Genomic DNA, 23,498 nt, shown 5'->3' with positions numbered 1-23,498 from the left:
ATAAATGAAAAAATAACCAATTAGTTGAACATGTATGTTTTCAAGATAACTTATTAAAGGTGTTTTTTTTTTATTTAGGTGGAACAAACAAAAGGATAATGTTATTTTGTACTAATCATATCATTATACAACTCATAGGATTTATTTTGGTAATTTTTAAATTACTGAAAAATGGAAATACTAGTTTACTTATTTTTATTTCTGTGTGTTAATACCTAGTTGGAAACTAGTTGTATCTAGTGTATAGTGGGCATGGTTTGGCCACCATTCTTTGAAAATATCAATAATTTAATCATAAGTATGAATTAAGAATCCTAATCTGGAGGCTTAATGAGGCTGGGGTATGAGTGGCAAATACTGAAGTGTGAAAATAATAACAAGGACTTTGGAAAATGCTTTTTCCTCTCTCTTTCTCTGATTGATATGGGGATCTATCTATATGTCTACCCATTTATTTTGAAACATGTTTTATTGGAGATTGAAAAGGCAATTTTATATTATAGCTTTTTATATGACAAAGGAGAAAACAGTCAACTTGTCCTCTATGAAGGACCCAAAGATGTGTGTTCTCTCAAGTCAAGTAATCAAGATTTGAGCCATTTGCTCTATGGGGACTGAGGCAATTTACTTATTTTTATTTTCTGTTCCTTTTTCTCTATCTAAAAGGTAGCATTAAATATAGCAGCTTGTTTACAGTATTTTCCATTAGTTTTAAATAGATGATGTGAAGACAGCTGACATGTAGACAGTGCTCAACAAAAATAGCAGTGACTCTTGCCACTGTCATCCAACTTATGGTCCTTTGTCGTCATATTACAACAGTGATGTAGGATCAGAGAGATTTAATCCCTCAGAGTATCATTGATTCTCTGTGATCTAAATTGTGATAGCTAATTTTTCTAGGTTTGGTTTGTCATAAATTAGTTGGTGATGAATGGTTGGTTCCTTTCCCGAACATGTTTGAAAAATTTTATGCATTGTTCATACACTGTTGGGTGACATTCTGGGAACACATCCAACTGCAGCTATTTGAAATATTATTACTAACAGCCTTCCAAATTGTCTCCATGCACCTATCTTCTGTAGCTTTTCCTATTATTTTAATTTACATCAGAATTTTCCTTCTAAAAATGAATTTACTCTTGTCACATTACTTCAGGTATACCTTGAGGATAAAAATACAAACCAAAAGAAACTAACAGAAATATAATGAATTCCTTTTGTTATTCAATAAGCTAAACATATTATAGAAGTTCTCTAATTTAGTCCTTCCAGTGATTCTTCAGTATAGGTGATTGTTTTCCCAATTTTAACTGCTGAAGAGACTGGCAGAAGTAAGATGAATCATGTTCTAGTGGCATCATCTTCTTGTTTATATTGAGAATTAATGTAGAATCTGTCAGTGATTTTCTCCTCCCTGCAACTTAGAATTTAACATGCTTTTATGCACTGAAAATAAATACTAAAAATAAAAGAAATGTCATGTTACACATCTTTTTTAATGGAATAATATAATAAAAATCATAAATATCAGCAGTCTGATATAAGGTAAAAAAATCTTTTTAATATCTACATCAGTATTTCTGGGAATGATTTTAAAAAGTGATCTAAGGTATTTGAAAAAAAAACTACAACACTTCACTGAAATAAATAGTACTGTTCTTCTTTTGGGAAAAAAATAAACAATTAGGATATTTTGAATTTAAAAAATAAGTTATAAAATTAAGATAAAGGGTAATACTTAAATAGTTTAAATTTAACAAAAACATTTGTATAGGATGCATAAGTATGATCAAGTATAACTAATCATAATAGAGATACATGGAAAATAAAAGTGAGTAGTTCTACAAAATATTTAACTGTATCATGATACTATAGTAAAACATTATAGTGCGGACACAAGGTTGAAGATCTATTATATGAGAATAACAATGGAGAACTAGAATATTTCTAATTCTTTTGAAAAATGAATCTGATAAATTAATTGTAGAACTTGAAATTTTTATACTGTTAATTCTATTTCTAGAAATCTTGCCATAAGTTACAGAAAAAAAAATGTGTGACATTTTATGGATGATCACATGCATTGTAAGTTAAACAGTAGAACACATTGCATGTTCATGTTCTTACAAGTGTGACATTAAGAGCCTTGCAGCAGAGGAATAAGCTGTAGGTAAATTCTTCTCTGTGACATTATCACCTGTATCTTTAGTAGAACTGCATGAGCATCTAAATAAAGTTTAGAATCAATGCACCATTAATGAACACTGACAGTAAATTTTATGTAATTTTTCATCTGCCATCTTTACAAATGTAATTAATATATAATTTTCCTACAATAAATATAACATTAGAATTTCAACTATTTTGCAGAAATATGATTCCTGTCTCATCACAGTGAAAACTTTAATAAACTTTGTATATTCTTAAAACATTTATTATAAATATTATGCTAATACATTATTATAAATATTATGCTAATTGATTTATTATAAATATTATGCTAATACAAAGTTTATTAAAGTGAAAACTTTAATAAACTTTGTATATTCTTAAAACATTTATTATAAATATTATGCTAATACATTATAAATAAGAAATCAGTCTAGTTTATATTTTCTCCTAAAAATGGCATTTTAAACAAAAATTGCATATTTATACCTACTTCCATTTTATTTTCAGATGTGCATCTATAAGAAAAGTGGTTCTGTTTTTGAAAAGTAAAAAAAAATACTTTTGGGTTAGCTACAAAGTATGTTATGCAATTTTCAAAGAACACTGTGAAGTATGTACACATTAAATGCATTTAATTATATACATACGTATGCAATATAAAGCAATGTTTTATTGTTTTAGGACGGAAGTATTTAGGGAGTTCTTTCAGATTCTGTTACACTAAATTCTAAACCAGCAACCTGAAATGGATATATTTCTCTCAATACAACATAAATTAATAGAAATAAAGAAAACTATGATTTTTAAATTAATTTAACAACTACCTGTTGTTTTAAAAATAATGAGGTACTAAAATTAGAATTCAAATTCATATCTATATATGTTTTCAAATATTTGAGCTCTTTTAATTTTTGCATGAGTACAAAAAAAAAAAACAATGAAAATACCTAAATCCACAACCTACAAGACCAAATTTTCACAATAACTAATAACTATTCTGTCCTGATTCCATGGTAACTCCTGGCAATTACTAAATGTGTTTCTAGTAGTAGTAGTAATAGTAGGTAAATGTTAATGTTTTTAAACACCAAAATTATTTTTTCAATTTATAATCTCTTTATGGTTTATTTATTATTATTTCTGCCCACGTGTGGTTAAGAGTTATGTGACAGAGGAGCCATGAATGGGACTATGTAATTTTCCTGGAAGTTACATAACAAAATACCATAAACTGTGTAGCTAACAACAGATATTTATTCTCTCAAAATTCTAGCAGTCAGAATCTGAAATCAAGTTGTGAGCAAGGCTGTGCTCCTTCTGAGTCTCTAGATAAAATCCATCCTTTCCTCTTCCTAGCTTTGGTGATAACCCTTAATCCTCAGCTTTCAGCTGCCTCACTCCAATCTTCTTCTGTTCTCACAGGTCCTTCCCTTCCCATTATCTTGTTATATATATAAGTCCTTCAAGCATATTGGTTAAGGGGCAACATTAATTCCCTCATTTTTACTGTGAATGATAAAAAATAATGATTTTGCCATCTTAGCCATTTTTTATAGGCTGACAGATTAATTTTGTTCAAAGTATAATTTTAAAAAAAACCAACTTACAAGAGTAACAGGCTTATTGCATATTTTATTTTACACTTCCAAGCAATATTAAGTATCTAATTTTGTAATGCTATATGAACATTCTTAAGTTGGATATGGACATAGTTGTTTTGTATTAAAATATGCTGTCATTTTAAATCTATAATTTTCAGTTAGGAATGAATTAATTTAAAAGATACTTAAGAAAAATCAAATAGTAATTCCTTTAAAATAACATCTTAGCCATTATAAGTGTGTAATAGAGTAATATTAACAATTAACATTGTTGGAACAACCTATGTGCCCTTAACAGATGAATCAATAAAGAAAGTATGGTATATATACACAATGGAATATTACCCAGCCTCAAGAAGAATGAATATATGGAATTTGCTTGTTAATTGATTGAACTGAAGCTGTCATTCTAAGTGATATAAACCAGTCTCAAAAAAAAAAATCAAGGCCAATTTTTCTCTCTGAGGTGTGGATGCTAACCGATAATTAAGGAGGGGAAATACAGAAGTTCACTGAATTGGACAAAATGGAATGAAGGGAGGGGTAGGAATAGAAAGAGAGTAGAATGAATTGCACATGATTTTTCAATGCACATATGAACACATGACAAGTGTACCCACACAAGAATGGGATAAAAATTGTAATGGTTTGCACTCCATATATGCATAATATGTTAAAATACATCCTAGGGTCATGTGTATGTAGAAAACAAATTTTAAAAAGAGAAATAATTTTATATGGGTTTTGTATTCAAATTAACATATTTTATGCTGTCAGTGATGAGAAATATAATCATGTTTTCTGATAAATAAAGAGAACTGTATTTGCATATTTTTCTTTCCCAGAATGTTTCTTGGACAAAGGTGACAAAAACATGCACCTGAGAAAAGACAGCCTCTTCAACAAATGGTTCTGGGAAAACTAGAAATCTATATGCAACATAATAAAATTAAACCCCTATCTCTCACCACACACCCAATGTGGATCAAGGACAGAGGAATTAAACCAAAGACTCTTCATTTAATAAAAGAAAAAAAATAGGCCCTAATCTTCATCATGTGGGATTAGACTCCAACTTCCTTAATAAGACTTCTGTGGCACAAAAATTAAAATCAAGAAAAACTCAAACTAAAAAGTTTCTCCTCAGCAAAAGAAACAATCTGTGAGGTATATACAGAGCCTACATCTTGGGAGCAAATTTTTACCCCTCATATATCATATAGAGCACTAATCTCTAGGATATATAAAGAACCCATAAAGATAAGCACCAAAAACAAACAAACAAACAAATGCAAATAACCCAATCAATAAATATCCAAGGACCTGCACAGACACTTCTCAGAAGAGGAAAAAAAAATCAATCAACAAATATATGAAAAAAAATGGGCCCACACCTGCAAGGTAGGCAGATCTGCGACCAACCACAGAACAGGCCCTGTGGCCCACCAGTGTGGTAGACACATCATCCCAATTGGAGGAGGGGCAGAGCCGCGGCCCGCGACTGCAAGGTACACAGACCTGCGACCTACCAGCAGAACAGGCCTTGCGGCACGTCAGCATGGTAGACACATCACCCCAATTGAAGGAAGGGCACAGCTGCCGCCCACAAGGTAGGCAGACCGCGTGTCCCAGAGAAGGGGCCCAGCGGCCCTCCGGCCTAGTTGAAAGAACAACCCAATTGGAGGAGAGGCAAAGCTGCCACCTGCGCCTACAAGGTAGGCAACCTGCAACATGGAGAACAGGCCCAGTGGCCCAACAGTGTGGTAGACAGATCACCCCTATTGGAGGAGGGGCCCAACCATTGCCCACATGGTAGGCAGACCACGTGACCCGGAGAAGGGGCCCAGTGGCCCACCAGCATGATAGAGAGATCACCCCAATTGGAGGAGGAGCACATCCACCGCCTGTGCCTGCAAGGGAGACTTTGCAACTATACAAGAGCAATATAAATATATAGGGGGAAAATTCAATAACACAACAGTTTCACCAAGCAGAAAGAAATGCGAGCAGTATGAAAAGACAAGAAAAGAAAGGACCACAAGCAATGCAGGTCAACTCAACTTTAGAAGAGGTAATAGCTGCAGCAGATGGAATGTCAGATAAAGAATTCAGGATATACATGCTTCAGATGATCTGGAGTCTCAAGGAAGACATTAGACAGCAAAATCAGACAATGAAAGATCACTTCGACAATGAATTACATAAACAAATCCAAGAAGCAAAAGATCAACTATACAGGGAGATAGAGGTTATAAAAAACAAACAAACAGAAATCCTAGAAATGCAGGAAGCAATAAACCAACTTAAAAACTCAATTGAGAATACTACCAGCAGAGTAGAACACTTAGAAGATAGAACATCAGACAATGAAGATAAAGTATTTCAACTTGAAAAGAACATAGACAGCTCAGCAAGACTGTTAAGAAACCATGAGCAGAACATCCAAGAAATATGGGATAACATAAAGAGACCAAACTTAAGAGTCATTGGGATACAGGAAGGTATAGAGCTCCAAACCAAAGGAATGAGCAGTCTATTCAATGAAATAATACGAGAAAACTTCCCAGACTTGAAGAATGAGACAGAATCCCAAATCCTAGAAGCCTACAGGACGCCGAATGTGCAAAATCATAAGAGATCCACACCTAGACACATTATAATGAAGATGCCCAACATACAGAATAAGGAGAGAATTTTAAAAGCTACAAGAGAAAGGAAGCAGATTACATTTAGGGGTAAGCCAATCAGGATAACAGCTGATCTTTCAACACAGACTCTGAAAGCTAGAAGATCCTGGAATAACATATTTCAAACACTGAAAGAAAATGGGTTCCAACCAAGAATTGTGTATCCAGCGAAATTAAGCTTCAGGATGGAAGATGAAATTAAAACCTTCCACGATAAACAAAAGTTAAAAGAATTTGCAGCTAGAAAACCATCTCTTCAAAACATCCTCGGCAAAACATTACAGGAAGAGGAAATGGAAAATAACAATGAAAACCAACAGTGGGAGGTAGGACAGTAAAGGGGGGGAAAATAATCAAAGAGGAAAACAAACCATGTTTAGTAACAGAAATAAACAAATATGGCTGGAAGAACAACCCATATCTCAATAATAACCCTAAATGTTAATGGCTTAAACTCACCAATTAAGAGACACAGGCTAGTAGAATGGATCACAAAACAAGACCCAACAATATGCTGCCTACAGGAGACGCATTTGATAGGAAAAGACATACATAGGCTGAAGGTGAAAGGTTGGGAAAAATCATATCACTCATATGGACTTCGGAAACAAGCAGGAGTGTCCATACTCATATCAAATAAAATAGATTTCAAGCCAAAGTTAATCAAAAGGGATAAAGAGGGACACTACATACTGCTTAAGGGAACCATACACCAACAAGACATAACAATCATAAATATTTATGCCCCAAACAATGGTGCAGCTATGTTCGTCAAACAAACTCTTCTCAAGTTCAAGAGTCTAATAGACCACCATACCATAATCATGGGAGACTTCAACACACCTCTCTCGCCACTGGACAGATCTTCCAAACAAAAGTTGAATAAGGAAACTATAGAACTCAATAACACTATTAATAACCTAGACCTAATTGACATATATAGAGTATACCACCCAACATCAAGCAGTTACACTTTTTTCTCAGCAGCACATGGATCCTTCTCAAAAATAGATCATATATTATGTCACAGGGCAACTCTTAGACAATATAAAGGAGTAGAGATAATACCATGCATCTTATCTGATCATAATGGAATGAAACTGAAAATCAACGATAAAAGAAGGAAGGAAAAAGCATACATCACTTGGAGAATGAACAATAGGTTACTGAATGATCAATGGGTTATAGAAGACATCAAGGAGGAAATTAAAAAATTCTTAGAGATAAATGAAAACACAGACACAACATATCGGAATCTATGGGACACATTGAAAGCAGTTCTAAGAGGAAAATTCATTGCTTGGAGTTCATTCCTTAAAAAAAGAAAAAACCAACAAATAAATGATCTCATACTTCATCTCAAAATCCTTGAAAAAGAAGAGCAAAACAACAGCAAAAGAAGTAGAAGGCAAGAAATAATTAAAATCAGAGCTGAAATTAATGAAATCGAAACAAAAGAAACAATTGAAAAAATTGACAAAACTAAAAGTTGGTTCTTTGAAAAAATAAACAAAATCGACAGACCCTTAGCCATGCTAGCGAAGAGAAGAAGAGAGAGAACTCAAATTACTAGCATACGGGATGAAAAAGGCAATATCACAACAGACACTTCAGAAATACAGAAGATAATCAAAAACTATTTTGAATCCTTATACTCCAATAAATTAGAAGATAGTGAAGGCATAGATAAATTTCTTAAGTCATATGATCTGCCCAGATTGAGTCAGGAGGATATAGACAACCTAAACAGACCAATATCAATTGAGGAAATAGAAGAAACCATCAAAAGACTACCAACTAAGAAAAGCCCAGGACCGGATGGGTATACAGCAGAGTTTTACAAAACCTTTAAAGAGGAACTAATACCAATACTTTTCAAGCTACTTCAGGAAATAGAAAAAGAGGGAGAACTTCCAAATTCATTCTACGAGGCCAACATCACCCTGATACCTAAACCAGACAAAGACACTTCAAAGAAAGAAAACTACAGACCAATATCTCTAATGAACCTAGATGCAAAAATCCTCAATAAAATTCTGGCGAATCGGATACAAAAACATATCAAAAAAATTGTGCACCATGATCAAGTAGGATTCATCCCTGGGATGCAAGGCTGGTTCAATATACGGAAATCAATAAATGTTATTCACCACATCAATAGACTTAAAAATAAGAACCATATGATCATCTCGATAGATGCGGAAAAAGCATTCGACAAAGTACAGCATCCCTTTATGTTCAAAACTCTAGAAAAACTAGGGATAACAGGAACATACCTCAATATTATAAAAGCTATCTATGCCAAGCCTCAGGCTAGCATCATTCTGAACAAAGAAAAATTGAAGGCATTCCCTCTAAAATCTGGAACAAGATAGGGATGCCCTCTCTCACCACTTCTGTTTAACATAGTTCTCAAAACACTGGCCAGAGCAATTAGAGAGATGAAAGAAATTAAAGGCATAAAAATAGGAAAAGAAGAACTTAAATTATCACTATTTGCAGGTGACATGATTTTATACCTAGCAGACCCAAAAGGGTCTACAAAGAATCTATTAGAGCTAATAAATGAATTCAGCAAAGTGGCAGGATACAAAATCAACACGCATAAATCAAAGGCATTCCTGTATATCAGCAACAAATCTTCTGAAATGGAAATGAGGACAACCACTCCATTCACAATATCCTCAAAAAAAAATAAAATACTTGGGAATCAACCTAACAAAAGAGGTGAAAGACTTATACAATGAAAACTACAGAACCCTAAAGAGAGAAACAGAAGAAATTAGAAGATGGAAAAATATACCCTGTTCATGTATAGGCAGAACTAACATCATCAAAATGGCGATATTTCCAAAAGTACTCTATAGGTTTAATGCAATGCCAATCAAAATCCCAAAGGCATTTCTTGTAGAAATAGAGAAAGCAATCATGAAATTCATATGGAAAAATAAAAGACCCAGAATAGCAAAAACAACTCTAAACAGGAAGTGTGATTCAGGTGGTATAGCATTACCAGACTTCAAACTATACTACAGAGCAATAGTAACAAAAACAGCATGGTACTGGTACCAAAACAGGTGGGTGGACCAATGGTACAGAATAGAGGACACAGAAACCAATCCACAAAATTACAACTATCTTATATTCGATAAAGGGGCTAAAAACATGCAATGGAGGAAGGATAGCATCTTCAACAAATGTTGCTGGGAAAACTGGAAATCCATATGCAACAAAATGAAACTGAATCCCTTTCTCTTGCCATGCACATAAGTTAACTCAAAATGGATCAAGAAGCTTGATATCAAATCAGAGACACGCCGTCTGGTAGAAGAAAAAGTTGGCTTTGATCTACATACTGTGGGGTCGGGCTCCAAATTCCTCAATAGGACACCCATAGCACAAGAGTTAATAACTAGAATCAACAAATGGGACTTACTCAAACTAAAAAGTTTTTTCTCAGCAAAAGAAGCAATAAGAGAGGTAAATAGGGAGCCTACATCCTGGGAACAAATATTTACTCCTCACACTTCAGATGCAGCCCTAATATCCAGAGTATACAGAGAACTCAAAAAATTAAACAATAAGAAAACAAATAACCCAATCAAAAAATGGGCCAAGGACCTGAACAGACACTTCTCAGAGGAGAACATACAATCAATCAAGAAGTACATGAAAAAATGCTCACCATCTCTAGCAGTCAGAGAAATGCAAATCAAAACCACCCTAAGAAAAGGGTACACTTGTACATTGCTGGTGGGACTGCAAATTGGTGTGGCCAGTTTGGAAAGCAGTATGGAGATTTCTTGGAAAGCTGGGAATGGAACCACCATTTGACCCAGCTATTCCCCTTCTCAGTCTATTCCCAAAAGACCTAAAAAGAGCATACTACAGGGACACTGCTTCACTGATGTTCATAGGAGCACAATTCACAATAGCAAGACTGTGGAACCAACCTAGATGCCCTTCAATAGACGAATGGATAAAAAAAAGTGGCATTTATACACAATGGAGTATTACTCTGCATTAAAAAATGACAAAATCATAGAATTTGCAGGGAAATGGATGGAATTAGAGCAGATTATGCTAAGTGAAGCTAGCCAATCCCTAAATCAAATGCCAAATGTCTTCTTTGATATAAGGAGAGTAACTAAGAACAGAGTAGTGAGGAAGAGCATGAGAAGATTAACATTAAACAGGGATGAGAGGTGGGAGGGAAAGGGAGAGAGAAGGGAAATTGCATGGAAATGGAAGGAGACCCTCAGGGTTATACAAAATTACATACAAGAGGAAGTGAGGGGAAAAGGAAAAAAAACAAGGGGGAGAAATGAATTACAGTAGGTGGGGTAGAGAGAGAAGATGGGAGGGGAGGGCAGGGGGGATAGTAGAGGATAGGAAAGGCAGTAGAATACAACAGACACTAGTATGGCAATATGTAAATCAGTGGATGTGTAACCGATGTGATTCTGCAATCTGCATACGGGGTAAAAATGGGAGTTTATAACCCACTTGAATCAAAATGTGAAATATGATATGTCAAGAACTGTGTAATGTTTTGAACAACCAACAATAAAAATTTAAAAAAAAAAGAAAAAAATGTTCATTATCTCTAGAAATTAGAGAAATGAAAATAAAAACTACTCAAATATGTCATCTCACTCCAATCAGAATGACAACTATTATGAAGACAAACAACAATAAGTTTGGTGAGGAAATGGGGGAAAAAAGTACTCTCATACCTAGCTGGTGGGACTGCACATTAGTGCAGCTGGTATGAAAAGCAGTGTAGAGATTACTTGGAAAACTGGGAATGGAACCACCATTTGACCCAGCTATCCCTCTTCTTGGTCTATACCCAAAGGACTTACAAAAAACATATTACAGGGAAAAAGCCACACCAGTGTTCATAGCAGCACAATTCACAATAGCTAAACTGTGGAGCCAACCTACATGTCCTTCAGTAGATCAATGGATAAAAAAAGTGGCATATATACACAATGAATATTACTCAGCAATAAAAGAAAATAAAATTATAACATTTTCAGGTAAATGGATGGAGTTGGAGAAAATAATTCTAAATGAAGTTATCCAATCCCCAAAAGACAAAACCTATACTTGGGTGTTTACAGGAAGCATGGGAGAAATAGATGAACTCTGCATAGGGCAGAGGGGTGGAACACAAAAGAGGGAGCAGGTGGTTATAAATGATGGTGAATTTTGAAGGACATTATTATCCAAAGTACATGTATAAAGACATGAATTGGTGTGAACATACTTTATATATACAGAGATATGAAAAATTGTGCTGTATGTATGCAATAAGAAATGTAATGCATTCCACTGTCATGTATTTAAAAAATAAGTTAAATTAAATTAAAAAAAAAGAATTGAATGTAGGGACTCAAGTTTTCAAATGTACACCTGTTCTCATACTAGCATTTTTAAAAATACCCTCTGATGGAAAAACCTCAATGTCCAAAAACACATGAAATTATAAGAAAAAACATGGCATTGTCATACCATGGAATATTATTCAGATTGGAACAACAACAAAAAAGGTTTCAGGAGTAATTCACAAACCTTTGAAACATTATTGCAAGTGACCTGTAGTTCATGAATTATCCAATGCTGTAAGACTTTAATGTAGAAGGTGAAATTGAGGGTAGAAACTTATACACACAGAAAATAGAATGGCATTTACCAGGAGCTGAGAAAAGGTGTCAGTGATATTTTGAAAAGAAGAAAAATCAACGGAATGGATGATGAATATTTCACAATAGTAAAAATATGCTTACTGCTTCTTATCTGCATTCTTAGAAAGCATATAAAGATTCAACTAAAAAAATAACACCAAAATTTTAGTGGGTGGCAACTTAAATATGTATAATGTTTCAAAATTATATATATATACACACACACACTCACACACACAAGCAAATAAATGATGTTGGTATTTTCAAAAAAGAAAGAAACAAAGAAAAGGATCAAAATGGTATATTTTCTATTTTGTGCACCTTATCATAACAAGAAGTACATCTTGACCTTTATTATATGTTAAGTGTAATATGCCCAGAGCAGAAGGACAAAACACCACAAGTTCGCATGTATTTGTAGAAAGCAATAAGTACATATAGTAGAACAGGATGGAATAGTGATCACAAGAGACCAGGAAGAGTAGAAATAGACAGATTGAAAGAGTTCATTGAGGAGCACAAAGACCAAAATTGAGGAATCACTGCTGATACTTCTATGGCACAGTTGGGTAACTATTGTTGAAAATAACCTAAAATGTGTTTCAAAATATAATTTGCACCTGGCAGGTGGCACATGCCTGTAATCCCACTGACTTCACAGACTGAAGCAGGAAGATCTTCAGTTCAAAATCATCCTCAGTAACCCTGTCTTTAAGTAAAATAACAAAGAGGGCTGGAGTTGTGACTCAGTGGCTAGCTACAACTGAGTTATAACCCCAGCACCAATAAGTAAATGAATAAACAAAAACAAACAAATAAATAATTTTGCAATACATAAAGATAATTAACAGTTAAAGAGATGAAAATACTTATTACTATAATTACTACCACTTCTATATATGTACTGAATTATCATAATGTACCCCATAAAATGAATATATAACATATATATTAAAGAGTTTCCAGTAACTTTATAAACAGCTGTGAAAAACATCTCTTAAATAAATAGAATTTCATCTGTCATGATTCTAAAGATGTCAACATATAATTTGTATACTTTCTGAAAATTTTAAATCATTTTAGTGGATTGTGTTCAAATCTTTTTTTCTTTTCTTTTTCGGCCACAAATTATACCCAGTGGTGATTAACCATTGAGCCACACCCCCAATCCTCTATGTATCTATCTATCTATCTATGTATTTATTTATTTATTTATTTAAACAGGGTTTCAGTAAGTTGCTTAGGTTATTCCTAGGTTGTTAGTGAATGGGCTCAAACTTTTGATTCTCCTGCCTCAATCTCCCAAGTAGCTGAGATTACAGGTATGTGCCACATTGCAATGCATTCAAAGAAGGAGGAGGACTTTTTGCTATGGATTCAATTAAACCTCAGTCTCTGCTGCTCACTCTTTCAAGGGTATGTTGCCTTATGTAGCAAAAGTTTCTTCATTTTCTGGGTTTATGTTTCACAAGAGATCAAAATGTAAAACTCAAATGATAGAGAAATATATGAAAAATATCTTGCCTTAATAATTCATGCCATAAAAATTATGGATTTGTAGTATTATTTTAATGAGAAAAATATTAAAGTTGCATTTATAAAGAGATCTCTGTATTTTATGTCACTGAAAATATCAAAAGATGTACAGTTGGAAATGTTTAAATATTATATATATCTTATACATGACTGTCTCATAATATTGTTCCTTTTGTGTTGTAATTTTGGATTTAAAATTATGATGTAATAAGCAACTGAAAATTGAGAACTGGTTCAGGTAACTTGTAGAAAAGTTGTACAAGTTTATCTTCTAAATAATGAAATAATCAAAATACACAATAATAATTCCTTAATTAATGATCATGTCCAATTAGTTGAAATGGTGGGATGCTGTGCCACAAGAGTTCCAGTGAATGACAAGTATAGAAGAGAAGAAAACATGAAAAGACCCTTCACAAAATAATCTCTAGAAAGAGCATGAAAACATCTGTAACGATGCTAAACAGCACCTGTAAAATGGGAAATAAAATTAAAATTAATACTAGATTCCTCAAGCCACTAATAAATGGCACACATTCACACAAAACCCAATAGTAAAAAATACTGATTGGTTGTGGAGCAGAGGAATTCTTTTTGATTGTTGCTTGGATGCCAACACAGTCTTCTGGGAAAGAAGCACTGTATTTTTTATCCTTAATAATAAAGTCAATATATGATGCAGTAATCACACTTCCACATTTTATCCTCATTATTTGTAAACTGATGCCTACAGAAATGGTGTATATGCTACCAAACCTTGATCCTTCTCCCTGATGCCAATTTAATAAGGAGGACATGGTTCTGAAAAAAGGCAAAGCAGGTATATTATTGCTTTGCTAGTAAAGAAGAAGCACAGAGGACTCCAGTTGTAGATGCTTTGATTCTACTCATCGGAGGGAATAGAATCTTTTGTGTGTGTGTGTGTGTGTGTGTGTATGTATGTGTTGTGTGTGAAGTGGGGATTGAACTCAGAGGCATTAAACCACTGATCAACATTCCCAGTTCTATTTTAAATTTTTATTAAGATACAGAGTCTCACTGAATTGCTTAGCACCTTGCTTTTGCTGAGGCTGGCTTTGAACTCAATCCTCCTGCCTCATCTTCCTGAGCCACTGGAATTATAGGCATGAGTCACCATTCCTGGCAGAATAAAGAATATTTTCAAAATAAGCTATTCAAAGACTGCCTGCCAGGTTCTCCCTGTAAAGAAGAGTAACTGTTCACTTGTTAATTTGGGAGATATCTATTCCTTAGATCTCCTGGGGCCATCTTTGAAGTCTGAATTATTTGGTTCCTCTGGTGGATGTGTTCTCAAAGCTGTCTGATTCATGGATGGGAAAAGGTGATCTAGTTCCTAGTTATGAAACAGGAGAGAAAGAGAGAAAGAGAAATGTCCTTTTTCTCTTTTCTTTTTTTTTAAAGCCTCAGTAGTAGAGTGACAAGGGTTATATTCCAAGAATGGGGCAAGCCACTTTTATATATGCAAATATTCACAGCAGATTTATTCAACAACAATTTAAATTGGAGGATATATAGCAAATTAATGCTAAATGTAATATTAATATATGAAATATATGGAAATATAGCAAATTTGCTAAAAATATCTTTAGCAAATTAATGGAGAAGTATGTGTATTTTCAAAAAAAATCCATTCAACAAGAGAAGAGTAGACTATTAATTAGCTCAACAACCAAAATAAAATTTAAATGCATTTTCCTAAGTAAAAGAAGCCAGTGTAGAAGAATGAGACAAGGTCAGACACCAGAGGAATAACAGAAATGAGATTTATTTGTCTCTAGCCAGGTTCAGAGAAAAAACTTTTTACTCTACTCAATCAATTGGCCTAAAGACCATTTTCAGGATGTTTTAGGACTTCAAACCCAGTGCATAGGGAGAGGTACTCTGATGTTCAAAATCTACAGAAGTTCCCATCATAACAGAATTTTTTTCACTGTTCTGGGTAAATTAACACCTCATAAACAGTTTTTTTTTCAAGAATCACTACCTGAGAAAAAAAGAGCTTCTTTTACCCCTCTTTTTCCCCCTAACCTTTTGAACGATTAAAGTGGAGCCCAATTAGTTTTTGAAATGTAAATATCCCTGTGAATATATCTGGCCCAAAGACAAAGACTTTGTTACAATAAAAACACACTTTTTCAAATACACTTCCCACTTGAAAAAAATTTCACAAAGTATATTATATCATTGCAATAATAGGTTGCTCAAAAATCTTGTGAAAAACTAGTAAAGAGGTGTTCAGCATCTGATATGTTGATCTCTTTCAGGCTCATGTAGTAATAGCACAGGTGAAATTTCATCTTTGATTTTGTTTACTTTTCTTAATATTTTTGAGATTTGTCTACATGGTCACCTGTATCAGTACTTCATTTTTATGGCAGAGTAATAATGAAATATATATATATATATATATATATATATATATATATATATATATATATATATACATATATATATCTATATCTATCTATATATATATATATATAGATAGATAGATAGATATAGATATATAGATATAGATAAATATATACATATTTATATTAATATATCTATATATGTATATGTGCTTACTTGACATGGATACATATAAATATATAGACTCATTTGTTTATCATTCTTGATGGAAATTTGGATTTTTATATATTTCCTAGTGGACATGGTGATGCCATTGATATTCATGTTCAAGTGTTTGAATATCTGTTTTCAGTTCATTTGGAAATATAGCTAGGAATGAAATTGGTAAGTCATTTGGTAATTCTATGTTTAAAATTTTAGCAATCATCAATTTTAATCCTATACCTATTATACCATTTTATATATTTAACAGAAGTGTGGATAGCTTCCAATTGTTTCACATGGTGCCCAACAATTTTATTTTTTAACATAATGAAGGCATTTTCTTGTTCATAAAGTACTCTTTCATGTTATTTGTTGAATTTCTGTTGTTCAGGTTGTTGTTGTAGTAGTTTTGGTATACGGAAGAGAACCTCAAGGTGGTCCACCAATGAGAGAGTTAGTTGCCAGAGCTTGGAAGGTATGTGAGTGGTTGATTAGCAGATTACATGGTTTATTTTCAGTGATTAAAATGCTTAATAAAAGGTAATTGTGGTAATTATACCACAACATTGTAAATGTCACTACTTAAATTATTTTTGATAGGCACTTTTATGAGAAGTCAACCTCAATAAAACCAATAAGAAAAAAAAAATTGAAAACACTGAAGTGTATGCAACTATAGGTAGAAGTGTCAGAAATGATCTATGGAATTGGACATAACTTCTTTATCTTTGTATTTGAACACATGACCAGAGTGACTGCATTATGTAGAACCACAAAAATGGAATCCTAAATACAATGAGTTATACTCCATGTATTTATAATATGCCCAAATATTTCCTATCATCATGCATATCTAAAAAAAAATAAAATAAAATAAAAAGAAAGAAACTATGGGGTTATAGTATCCAACATGTACTCTGCATCACCAAAGAAAAGCATGGATGGTAACACTGGATACCAGAAATCAAGAGCCTTCTCTGTATCAAGCAGTATTCTTGATTCATTATTTACTTTGTTCTTATCTTTACACTGTCTTGGGTCCTGATTAGAAGATCTCTTATCTAACAGATGAGTACAGCATGTTTGAGGGATGACTGATTGTTCCAAGGTCACCATCTATGCAGACTAAGGCTCTGAAAAATAATTTGTGTGATTTTCAATTACTGTATCATGTATCAAAATACAAAGTCAGTCAGTGTTGTTGTTGTTGTTTTTTTCCCCTGGTGGGAGGAGGAAGCAAGAGGTAGAAATTACAACAGGGCACCAAGAAATATCTGCATAAACTATTGATATTAAAAACTTGATTGTGGTCATTGTTACACTGTAAAAAGGTATATCCAACATGACAAATTATGACTTATGTATGTATAGTTTATTGTATTTTAATATTATCTAATAAATTTGTTTTAAATGTGAATGAAAGAAATAAATATATTTCTCCAAAAACCACGTATATATTTAGAAAGCATAGAAAAAAGATGCTGAGTATTATATGTTATTAAGTAATTACAAATTAAACACACCTATAAAAGTTTACAACATTTCAAACATGACAATATCAAGAGCTGGCAAAGATGAGGAATAAGAAGAACTCTTATACATTGCTGTTGCGAAAACAAAATTGGACAGCCACTCTAAAAGACAGTTCGGTGTACACTTAATATGGCCAACTAATTGTATTTCTCAGTGTTAGTTCAATGGAATTGAAAGTTATGTCCACACAAAAAACCCACATACAAATATCCACAGCTTCTTCATTCATGATTGCCAAGAACAAGAAGCAGCTAAGAGAGACTTCAGTAGCTATTTACCTGTTATTAATGTAAACACTGTGATAAATCTATACACTGGAGGGTTATTCAAAATTTTTCAAAAAATAAAATTTACTATCAAACATGGAGACATCATAAATATATACTGCCAGAAATAATATATTGTCTGAAATATCATATTTGTATAATTCCAAATGTATGACATTCTGGAAAAGTCAAAACATTAAAAATATTAAACATTGCCAAGAAATCAGGGGGAGTAAAGATGTTTAAAGAGGTGAGGAACAGGGATTTCTGGCATGGTGAATCCACTCTGTAAGATGTCATCATGGTGAAAATTGACATTATTCCTTGTCAATGTTTAAAAATCTGTAAAATTAGTGTTTTAATAAATAATTAAACTATTTATTGCTATTAATAATTACTTAACATCATCACTATTGGCAAAACATTTTGACTTTTTGCTTACATAAAATATTTCTCCCTAATACACAAAGAAAAAAAAAAGTAGAAATTATGAATAAGGGAAAGCATATGGGAACATGGTACTATGTGCTTTGTTTTTCTGTAAAACTACAAGTCTCCTTAAAATAAAGTTTGTTAATTAAAACAATCAAAGAAGGCTTGGTGGTTTTCCTAGCCTCAAACATGCGTGGCCTAGGACTGACCCTCAACAATAATATTTGCACTGAGATTTAATAATTTCCAACAACCTTGTTTTTCTTTTGTTTTTTTCTTTCTTTCTTTATCTTTATTTCTTTCTTTGTTTTTGTATATATTTCTGTGACGCGTTGCTGGAGTTTTCCTACAAAACAGTCAAGAAAATCTATTTCTTCAGTTTTCATGATCTTTTTAGAGAATAGTGAACATAAGCCCTTAGTGAATAAACTAGTACATTATTAAAAAGATGCTTATACATCAATAAAAAAATGATTATTTATCACTCTGCTCCATAGGTGGTAATTCTTTGAATACTAAGGAAAATATGTTCTAAGCTTATTTTACTACAAATAATCACGACAAAATTATCTGACATTTTTTTAAGTCCACCTCACTTCCAATATGCTACCTATAAAATGAGATTACTTTTTTTTCTTACCTAACAAATCTCTATAACTTAATCCTTCCCATGTAGATCTTTTATTTCTGAGCTATGGTAGTTACTAACACTATCCTACCAGAAAGAGATAATAGGGTTCATGAGTCATTTCTGTCCAGATTAAGTTCCATTATGCTCACAACAATATTTAGTAGAGTTGGACATGACCAGAGCCAGTCAGGACCTTCTTTTACATTTCTCAGCCAAGGTTAACAGAAAAGAGGTCCTCATTTTGGTTCTTAGAATGGGAAAGAGAAAATCCTGCATTATTGGCATCTATAGTTCATTATTTTCACAGTTCTTAAACTACCTGCTTGTGGCTAAGCTGAACTGTACAGTAACTGAAGAAATTATCTTCAAGCACAGCTTGGTTCATAATGACAATGTATATCTGCTAAATATTCAATTTGATGAGGTCAAGAGAATCAGAAGATGGACTACAATGGGAAGGGGTAATTGGAAGAAACACTGGCTCCCTCAGAAAGAAGGTGCTTTAACCTGTCTTCATTCCCAAATGAGAAAAACCATTAGTCAATGTGTTCCTTACTTTCTCTCTTCTCTACTTTCTTCCCTTATCATTTTATTGGTTATTTCCTTCTTATCTCTCACTCTCCATCCCTTCTTTGATTTCTTTCTAAGAGAAGATGTCTCAGTTTACTCTTCATATTTACTTCTCACAAACTTGACATTTGGAAAATAAAGCTCTATGGGAGCCATATACATTTATATTAGGTGTCATTACTCTGATTTTTTTTTAGTTTAAAGACTTGAAAAATATATTTTAGGAGTATACACACTCACATAAATCATTAGTTTTTTTTGTTTAATTTATTTTCTTTTACAACAAGTCATACGTGTCCAGGGTCTAGTGAGAAGCCTTACATTGTTTTACTAGGAACAGAACCAAAAACAAACAAACAAACAAAAATGACAACAGTAATAAAAACCAAATTATTTTCTATTACATTACTGACTTTTCTGTAATAAGAGCAGTTTATAAAAATTTAGAGAAAGTTATTTTATATTTTCCTGAGAAGTATTCAAACTTTCAAAGGAATTTTCACTGATTTTTCACCCAAATATCAAAGGATGATTTTGTTCACTGAAAACTTTAAAGAAAAAATGCTTTTCAAAGACAATTTAAATTCATTCAATGAATGACAACAGACTTTGGGTGTTCAGGTAAAGTAAGCATTTTCTACAGAAAATTTTGTAATTTTAAAAGAAAAATGTAATTGGGTCATCAGGGTACAGCTTTGCTCCAAATATCTGAATCCACACATTGATGTCAGGATGGCCAAAGCTTGGGAAAAAATGAAATTTTTCTTGTAGAAGACTCAAAGCCCTGGGTGCCTATTTCTTTGTATTCATGTGTCTTTCAGGCACTGAGGAACTATTCTGGAAGAGGCAGAAGAGTTAATGAATATTGCAGCATTATTCAAAGTGTAGCCATTTATCTGAAAAGACTTTCTGTTATTACTGAGTTTATTCATGGAAAATAGTCGTTTTTTCTTCTTGGTCATAGATGTGTCAAGTTGAACTTGACAGTTCCTTCTACCACAGCCTGGTTTATTAGTTTCCCTTGGAATGAAGCATTTTATTGAATTTATTAAAAATATGTGTGTAAACTATTATGTTCTACTCTGTCCTCAGCAGCAAGAGAACTGATGATCTATTTGCTTAACTTTGTTTCTTTCTACAAAACATCTCTAGACTTCACATTTGGGTTTCCAGCTAAACTCAGCATGGTGTTTATGATAGAGCTCCTTTTATTCCCCTATTTCTTAACACTGTAATAGTATCTTATATTCTCCTACTCTACAAACACCTAAATATCTTAGTGTAGTAATTATCCCAATACACACACACACACGCGCACACACACACACGAATAATGTTGATTCCACCTTTCATGGAACTTAGCTTTTAATTCAGAAGTATTTCATAATCTTCATCCTGCTCTCATGGGGGCTCTGTCACTTCCCTTGACTGATCCTTTTGTGTTTTATTTATTTCAAAGGTTTTCACATTTATTTCATGAGAATTATGTCAAGAGTATGAATGACATTACACTCCATTAGCAATAAATTTGATAATATTGGAAAGTTAAAGTGTTAAAATATTTTATCCCATCATTTAATACTTCAATGTAGAGACTCTGATAGAAATTATAGCTACTTTAAGTGTTGTATGGATCAAAAAACTTAAGATGTGGGCTAAAAATTTTGAGTAAAATACCCAAATTGAAGTCATGGCTGTGTTATTTAATGAAGTTTTAACAAGTGACCACAAAACACTGGAGACACACACACACACACACACGTATGTTCAAAGAAAGGAATCTTGGAGGTGTCAGTCCTCTCCTGGGGAAAAATAATGTTTAAAAAAATATTGTTATTTGAGGACTAACATTTGTCAAAGCAGGCTAATGTTAACGTAGGCATTTCTCATCTAAAGCATGAAGTCTTGAGTGTACTACGTTAATTCTCCCAAGGAAGGGTTTATCACAAGCCTAACAACTAAGAAAAAACCCATTATCAGAAAAATTCTCAGCCCAGTTCTACAAGAAATTGAAAATAGAATGAAAACCAATTCTTCTAAAATTATTTTATGAAATAGAAAATAACAAAACCTTCTAACCTCATTCTATGAAACTAATATCAACCTGATGCAAAAACCAGACAAAGTCACATCAAGGAAAGAACATCTCAGACCATTATTCCTGATGAACAGAGATGTAATAATTCTCAATAAAATTATGGCAAACAGCATACAAAATCATATTAAAAAGATTGTACAACATGATCAGTGGGCTTTGTCCCAGGGATGCAGGGTTGGTTCAACACATGGGAATCAATAAACATTTTTTAAGTAAATAGATGTAAAGACAAGAATAAAAAAAAAATTATCTCAACAAATGCGGAAAAAGCATTTGACTAAATACATGGTCAAAACACTAGAAAATTATATATAATAGAAAAATATCTTAACACTATAAAAGCTGTCTATGGTAAACACAAGGGAAATATTCTTCTTCTTCTCCTTTTTTTGAATTTTCGAGGGAATGCTTTAATTTTTTCTCCCTTAAGAATAATGTTTCCGAGGAGCCGCCACAGAAGGCCCAGGCACAGCCATCACTGCCTGGGTGGGCACAGGGCTGAATGGGCAGGGGAGGGGAGCAATACCCCAGGGAGGCCATAGCCACTCCTCCAGCACCAGGCGCAAAGGTGATGTGGAGGCTGGAAACACTCTTCTATGGTGATGAGGCACTGAGCAGCCTGGGCAATGGAGTCAGTGGCAGCAGCAGCAACTTTGCGTGCCTGGCCCTCTTGTCCCTGGGGTTCCCCAAACAGCATCTGCAGGCAGAGTGGTGATGAATGACAGCTGACGCTGAGCCTGAGCAAACAAGTGGTGGTGGCGCCACCTCTGGCCCCCTGCGTAGACTGCACCCCCAGCAGGCACCCCCGACCTGGGGCTGCTCAAGCTTGCCTCTCCTGAGCTTGAGCGCCTCAACATCCAGACCAACAATGTGGTCACAACCACGCTGAGGAGCACGCAGTTCCTCTACCCAAGATGGTGGCCAGCAAGGAGCAGGAGTTCACTGAGGACTTTGTCAAGGCCCTGGAGGATTTGAATAAGCAGCACCAGCTTGGCGTGGGTGTAGCCCGGCTGCTGCTGAGGCCTCGCAGGAGGACCCTCTGGCACGGCATCCGGCGCCCCCCTCCCAGCTGGAACCGGTCTTCCTAAACCTGAGCCACTACCAGGATGGCGCCAGGGGTGCTAGGGATGCTGCAACTGTCGCCTTCTCCTCCTAGCCCATTCCCTTCCCACAACCGCTGTCTCCCAGTGGTGTACTGGGGCCGATGTGCCTAGCTGTGCTCAAGGACAGCCACAGATGGTGCCCGACTTGCCAAGCTTTGGCGAGAGCCTGCTGTCACCAATCCAATCCACACGGACATGCAGGAGCGCATCAAGGCTGAGTCCAAGCAGCTGCTAAACAATATCGCAGCCTCCAAGTGCCCCAAGGGCAAGCTGGAACATCTCTCACCTGGAGGGGAAAGTGAAGAGCTCAAGTGCCAGAACACGGAGCTGGCGTCCACCAGGAGCCTGCTGCCCAAGCAGGTGGCACAGCTCAAGCAGAAAGTCCTCAGCCATGTCAACAGCTGCTACCCCAGCACTAGGTGCCCTGGTACTGAGCCCAAGCACAGGGCGCATCTGCGGCCAGCCTCCTCTTTAGGGGCGCACTTGCAGGGAGCAGGGATTGAGCTGCCAGGAGTTGGTATGGTGCGGCCCTGGTGACCCCCTCCAAGAGGGTGCCCAGGACTTGGAGAGGGCGCCTTGGACTTGACAAGCTGGATCCC

The 23,498-nt window shown here is 34.5% G+C and overlaps 1 pseudogene; it reads left to right on the top strand.

Moving 5' to 3' along the window:
• The first annotated feature begins 22,231 nt into the window (after positions 1–22,231).
• On the top strand, positions 22,232–23,333 carry LOC107133798 (annotated as a pseudogene).
• Positions 23,334–23,498: the final 165 nt, after the last annotated feature.

Source organism: Marmota marmota, unplaced genomic scaffold (genome assembly GCF_001458135.2).
Source record: "Marmota marmota marmota unplaced genomic scaffold, marMar, whole genome shotgun sequence".
NCBI lineage: Eukaryota > Metazoa > Chordata > Mammalia > Rodentia > Sciuridae > Marmota > Marmota marmota.
This window is presented reverse-complemented; position numbering and strand designations above follow the sequence as displayed.